Source organism: Arvicanthis niloticus, chromosome 6 (genome assembly GCF_011762505.2).
Source record: "Arvicanthis niloticus isolate mArvNil1 chromosome 6, mArvNil1.pat.X, whole genome shotgun sequence".
Classification (NCBI taxonomy): Eukaryota; Metazoa; Chordata; class Mammalia; order Rodentia; family Muridae; genus Arvicanthis; species Arvicanthis niloticus.
In genome coordinates this window covers 88,118,775-88,125,859 of record NC_047663.1, presented here as the reverse complement: position 1 = coordinate 88,125,859, position 7,085 = coordinate 88,118,775, and positions in this window count along the sequence as shown.

Genomic DNA, 7,085 nt, shown 5'->3' with positions numbered 1-7,085 from the left:
TTCACCCTTTGTCCTCAAAATGGAGTCAAAGACTACTTGTAAAACTTAGGGTCCCAGGACATAGCACCTCCCGGAACACTACTGTTATAAACAATCTGGAGTGACCTAAAGTAGGGCATAGCCCCGTCCCAACAACTCTGGACCATTCCAGCTACCTGAGTCCTCTGTCCCCAGTCTCAGTAAGTCTAAGGCAAACTCATGTTCAAACTCACAATGAAGCTGCAAGTGCCCCTCAATGCTTCATTATTCCAATGTTCAGGAACGCAGACAATGATCCCAAGCCACTAAAAGTCATGAATTCTGAGAGTGACAATGGAGAACTGATTAAATCAAACACACAGCCTTTGGCAGAGGGAAATCTCGCAGTCAGTCAGCTGACAGTTGAAAAGGAAACTGCATGAGGATTCCTTCAAAAAGAACTTCAAGAAAGATATTCCTGGGGCTCTAGAGACTGCGGAGCAGTAAGAGCGCTTGCTTCTCTGGCAAATGATCTGGATTCGATTCCCAGAACCCATGTGGTGGCTCAGAACCACCTGTAACTCCAGTTCCAGGGGATCTGGCTCTGTCTTCTTACTATCTCAGACACCAAGTACAGACATGATGAGTGTCCATGCACACAGGCATATACACACACACACACATATAAAATAAGAATGAATAAATCTAAGAGAAAGGAGAAGCAGAACTCCACCATCAGAATTTGGTGTCCTTAGACATTTTTGACACTGTTCCTTTGTATAATACAATTCTAGGGACAGACCGCCATGTAAATTTTTGGATGGGGGATTACACAAAAACAGCCAGCATTCGAGCATGCATTCAATGCTTCCATTAGGATTATAACCTAAACCTAGTTATATATAAGGAAGATTTGTTTTCCAGCTAGATAACGTGAAGGGTTAGTTTTGACCTGAACTTCCCCGACCCACGTGACACTCAGCAAGCAGGAATCCTCACACTGACTTCTTATGCTCTCTCGTATGTTTGTGACTCTTGCCTATTTTCCTCCCTCCCACTCACTGGCAGGTGTATGTTCTTTCCATGTGCTTAGACTTTTGCTGCTCCCTGTGTTGTGTTTTTCCTGAATATACCATCTACTGATGGTCCATTGAACAGTTGGAAGGGTTTTGTGTCATTGTCACTGATTTGTGCCTTTGCTTTAGATTTGATAAGAGACTCCCACCTTAACTGGATTTACTTCAAGGGCTCAAGGTATCAACTTCATTCAGACAAAGCACTTCTAGGATTCAAAAATTGCCCAGTTCAAGTTGAACTTGAACTTGAACCGATAAATTTTTACTCTGAGGTTCTTTCTTTTTCTTTCAATATTCCTAGCCAGCATCTGTCCTTGAGCCAGGGCAGATGAGAGCACACAGCTCCATACTGCACGAGGTTTGGGCTACCAAAGGTTACCTCTGTGATGGTGGAGCCATCGGTAACAATGGGGCTGAAAATTTAGTCTGACCTCATTGTGCATCTTTTCTGTGTTCAGGTTTCCAGATAGCACAATATGACAACTGTATTCAGTAGAGTCATGTGCTATTCAAGTGAGTCACCTAGACACAAGGGACTTCACCATCTAGGTTTGTATATGACCATACTGCAGAGTACAAATGGCAGTGGTTCCACCCATACATCTAATGGCACCTTTTTCAGAACATGCCTCCACCATTATCTGATGTAATGTGTGACAAGACCTCACGGGCAGTGCTTCCGGCTGATTGCTTCTCATACTGTTGAGATCTCGGTTCAAAACTTTCAAGTTCCTTTCGATTCCTCATTGGGTACCAGAAAGCTCTCTGGTTGCACGATCATGGCCCTTGAAATCACCACTTATCTTACTCTTCTTTTTCCTTTTGAGACCAAGTGCTCAAAGGGACATGCTTACAGACATGCTCCCCCAAACCCAGCTTAGACCCAGCTTAGAGACTTGACCATTTGCTAAGAAGGTATTGATAAGCAATCACACCCTGAGAAGAATACACAGGCATGATGAGGATTCTGAAGGTACAGTGGATTCCATTCACCACCACGCACTTAAAAAAGATTATTTGTACATCCAGAAGAGCAAGAACATTGTATCCCTACCTCACACCACATCAAAAAGAACCCCTAATAATAGGAGAGAACTCAGGTAGCTAAGTCAGCTCTCATTATGCTGTCTGGGACCCAGGCTCCGTCTCAGCACTGCCATCTTTAGCTCTTCAGCTGTTGGTCGTGAATTTATCCAAAGATGTCACCACAGACACAAGAAACCTAGCACTCCCTGAGCTACATTTCAGCACATAAAACTGGTCCATGGATTTGTCTTCTCAGGAACCTCAAGTTGATGTCTCTTCATACCTTGCATGCCACACACCAAGCACATGTCTATGCCCAAACTACAGAACTCACAGAAGCAGCAGATCACCAGGGCTGGCTAAAACTCGCAGTGCATCCTCTGAGACCCCAAAAGCTTGCGGCTGACTCTGTCATCCGGGAAGGAGGAAATGGTCTCACAGTGTACACAAACGCCAGCTAAGCTTAGAGTGTGTCAGTTTGTTGCCCTCAAGAACCCAAATTTTCAGGCAGATAACATGTTCAGCTCTGATGGTAATTTGCTTTCTCCATGATGGCTTAATTGTGCTGCTGCCAACTGGATCAGAACAATTCACTCACACAGGCACACGCACATGCACACAGAGGACCACATCCTGAAGACTTGGTCCCAGCTTGATGCCAATGAGAAGGGGTAAGGTCTTTCAGAGGTGGGGCCTCATAGGAGGTCTTTAGGTCATTGAGCAAGTGAAGGTAATCACTAGCCCCTTCATCATTTTCTCTTCTGTTCTTTGGCCATAAAGTGAACTGCTTTACTCTTACCACTCTTATCTTCAGCCATGATATACCATCTCACCCACAGGCCCAAAAAGAATAGACCTACCACAGAATGGAACCTCAAAACAGTGCAACAAAGTAATCTTTTTTCTCTTTATAAGTTGATCTTCTAAAGCATTTTGTTATAGTGGTGGACATCAGTCATTGTAACTCAAAAGAAATCATAAACACTACTTCAATAAATGAGTGTGGGTGGGTTCCAATAAACCTGTGAATGAAAATAGGAGGCTGACAAGATTTTTACCCAAGGTCTTTGTTTGTGAATTGTTAGCCTCGTCAGACAGTCCATATACTGACTGCGGCGTGTTCTGACTCAGGGTCTGAGTGTGATAAGCACATTCAACTGGTCACAGTATTCACTGTTCCCTGTTATCTTACACCATGACACCTCTCATTCTTACTGTGATGATTCCAGGATAACAGCAAAGGCTGAGTTGTCCTGTATTCTACGAAGCATTTGCTTGCTTCTTAATGGCAGCTCTGCGAGGGTTTGTGCATAGATTTCTTTATTAAATACAACACAATGAAACTGCCTCAATGTGGCCCTTGGTCTACTTTGGGACTACAGACACACACTCATTCACCAGATAAATTTAACATCACTCTTTGAGCACTAGTTCCCTGATACACAGGTCCAAGGAGCCCTATGCAACTCCTTTCTCAGGAGTGATCTGATCTGCAGTGGTCCTCACTAACATGCTGTGTGGTAACCTAACCCCCGCATTCTGCTGACGAGCCACACTCCCGCGGTCTATGAGCTCAGTGGAATCCCTCAATAGAATCATACCCTGTTATTGAGCCATGAACCATATATTATCATGACTACTAAGCCAATTCAAATGGCCCATCCCCTTTGCCTTAGCATCAGGCAAAGCTTTGAGCAATCACCCTTCTTTTCAAAGAATGTTTTTTTCTCTCACTTTGAACCCACTGAACCCCAGCCTGCCTGAGCATCCTGCAATATACATCTACAGCCCTGGTGAGGCTGGTGGTCAGCATCTGGGCTGTTTCTATAAGGACCTGTTTGTTGTGTGGCACTTCTCTAGTGAGAACATGATCAATCATCTCGTCACCTCAGACAGAGAACCAACAACAAACCAACGCACAGATGTCACCAAAGTCTAATTTGTGAACAAGTGAGTTTTCTTGGGGTTAGTTAGAATATGGGTGAAGGGTTATTTACAGGAACAGAAATGACTCAAAGAGAGCTGCATCACTAAAGGCATACTCCAGCATGGGTGACAGGCTTACAAAAGCTGAGACCCTGCAGCCCATCATGGCACAACCCAAAGGTCACTAAACAGGATGAAGAATGTCTTTTCCAGGCAGCTTAGTTGGTCTAAGGCTCTTCCACAGGAATCTAGCATGGTCAGAAAGTGTCTGTCAGAAGTCCTTACTAATTGTGTAAGTTTGGGAAGGGGGGCGGGGTCTAGAGAATCTGCTCAGTTTCAGGGACTTCCTGAAGCTATTGTCTTATTTGCTTCCTGAATTTAAAAGAGCTTCTCTTCAGGATGAAATGCTTTGCTTCCTTTAAGAACATCCTGAATTTTAATGAGTTCTCCTCCAGGATGAAATTTTCTCTTAGAGGAAAACTGTTTACTCCATAGGACCTAGAATCATGAATGTCTCCCTTTCCATAAATAAAGATCAACAAAGAAAATTAAGTGTCAGCTCAACATCAGAGGGACTGAACCCGTTTCAAAGATTTTTGAGTGATATCTACCTCTTGAGAAGCTCACTTTCACCCTTCACAAACCCTCTAGGCAAGGCTCCCTTGAATGATCCTCTCTGAAATCTTAGGAAGGAGATGCACTGCTGGCTTTTTTCACTCAACAAATACTTGTTTCATATCTGCTGACAGAAACAGGAATGGAAAGGGTGGCTTCTAATCATCCAGAGCTGGGACAGGCCTTGGCAGGTAGTAAGCAGCATAGAGGGGAAAAAAATGGATGATGTCTTTATCAGCACACTGTGGCTGCTCTAACCAATTGACCTGCATTGGTGATCAGCATTGCTTCAAACAACAGAAATGTGCTATTCTCACATTCTGAAGGGCAGAAGTCCTAGACCAAGGTGTCAGCAGGCCCGTCTTCCTCCAGAGGTATAAGGGAAAATCTCTTCCTGCTTCCAATATCTCCAAGCATTCCTTGGCTTGTGACTACACTGCTCCAATCTCTGCTTCCATCTTCCTGTGACCATCTCACCTACTCTGCACATTGTTTTTCTCCGATAATGACTTGTGTCATTGCCCTTAGGAATCCAGATAATGCAGAGCTAGATCATTCAAGACCTTTCACGTAACCTATGAAGTAGACTACCTGGAGTCCCTCCTACTTACCATCATAGTACAGCAACACATTTTACATGGGGGGTGGCTCTATGTGGTGAGAGTTAAGCTGCATTTTGAAGGTGGAGGAGACACACATCATGCAGAGGAGGAGAGAACCCTGGTTAGGGAGAAAAAGGAGACAGAGCATTGCTGACCAAGGACACAGTCTGTGCACCGTCTGAGCTGAGTTAATAGCTCGGTACAAATGGAGAAAAGCCAGGACAGCCAGGCAGAATGAATGAAAGAGGCTGAGACGTGTTGGGGATTATACAGATGCTTCTTTTCGAGGCCTCAGAAGCCACAGGAAGGAGCTGAAATCTTACTTCAAGTGCAAAGATAAAAGTAGCTAGATTGAGCCAGGTGTGGTATATACCTGTAATTCCAGGGCTCCAGAGACTGAGGCAGGAGGCTTATAAGTTCAAGGTCAGTCTGGGCTACATAGCAAGACTATGTCACAAAAATAAGAAAATACTCTAATTAAATTTGCAGTTCACCTTGAAGATTTGGCAGAAGACACACAGCAAGCCTCATTGTACAGTGTAAATTGCTGTAGCCATAGAAAATGCATGCACAGATTTTTATTATTTACATAAACTTGATTTAAAAAATACATGAAACACAAATACAAGCCAGAGCAGATACTAGTAATCCAGTATCAATTCATATTGTAGGTTGAATTACTGTCCCCTCAAAAGTTCATATGTTTACGTCCTAACTCCAGCACTTTTTTTTGGTGAGGGGGGGTTGGGGGGTTGTTGTTGTTGTTGTTGTTGTTTTTTAGATTTGGTTGTTGCCGATGTCATTATTTAGGTTAACATGAGGTCATTTCAGAGGTAAGTCCTTAATCCAATCTGTATGTGGAAAGAAATGTGGACTTAAACATGTGTTAGCTTTCAACCACTGTGACAGAGAGCGTGTGATAATCCACTTATAGGAGAGAAAGGTTTAACAATTTCAGCCCATGACTGACTAGCCCTGTTGCTTTGGGCCTGTGACCAAACAGCAGATCACTGCAGGAATGTACCGGGAAGGAAGTCTGTTCAGTTCATAGCCACTGCAAGACAGAGTAGAAGAGACCAAGGTTCCATAGATCACTGCAAGCAACAAGCAGCTTCCCAATAGGTCCCACCTATTAAAGCATCCATCACCTTCTAACAATGTCAAGCAAGGGACCAAGCACCTGATCCGAGGGGCATGCCAAATCCAAACCACAACACCCTGGTACAGTGAGGATGTCACCCAGGCAGAAAGATGATCGGTCATCTAGAAGCCGAGAGAAGAGGCCAGCCCCTAGAAGCAAATTATTCTGCATCCAGAGTTAGGAAGCCTCAGACTCCTGTGGCCCAAGCAGTTGGGCTATGCAGCTTTCTTACCACAGCCTGGGCATGGCATCTTAGGAAACGAGACAGGGAGAGGGCATCTTCACCAGACCCCATCCTGGAGTCCTGACAGGGTCTAACTCTCCACCCATAGCAACAATGGATCATCCCCTTCCCCAGTGCTCTCCTTCCCCACCTCCCTCTCCACTCACAGGGCCTTCCCTCTGTAGCATCTCCTCATGTGCAGCCTTGGCTAACTCCCCAGAAAAAGTCTCCCCAACTCCTAGAGTAAGGTTCTCCACTCTATATGCCCATAGCTGCTTCTCAGATCCGATCTGTGTTTCTCCTCAGTGGTTTTTTACCCTCAAAGCACTGTCCACCATCTTCTTCCCAGTGATGACAACATCTGCCCACAGGACCAAAGGACCACACTTGTCCCTCTGCAGAGACACACAGACAAGCCCGGGAGACTGAGGGCAGAGCCTATATCTTTCATAGTGCCTCCCTTTGACCCATATCTATCAGGAGGTAGGGAGAGAGACAGAAATATAAACACAATTCTA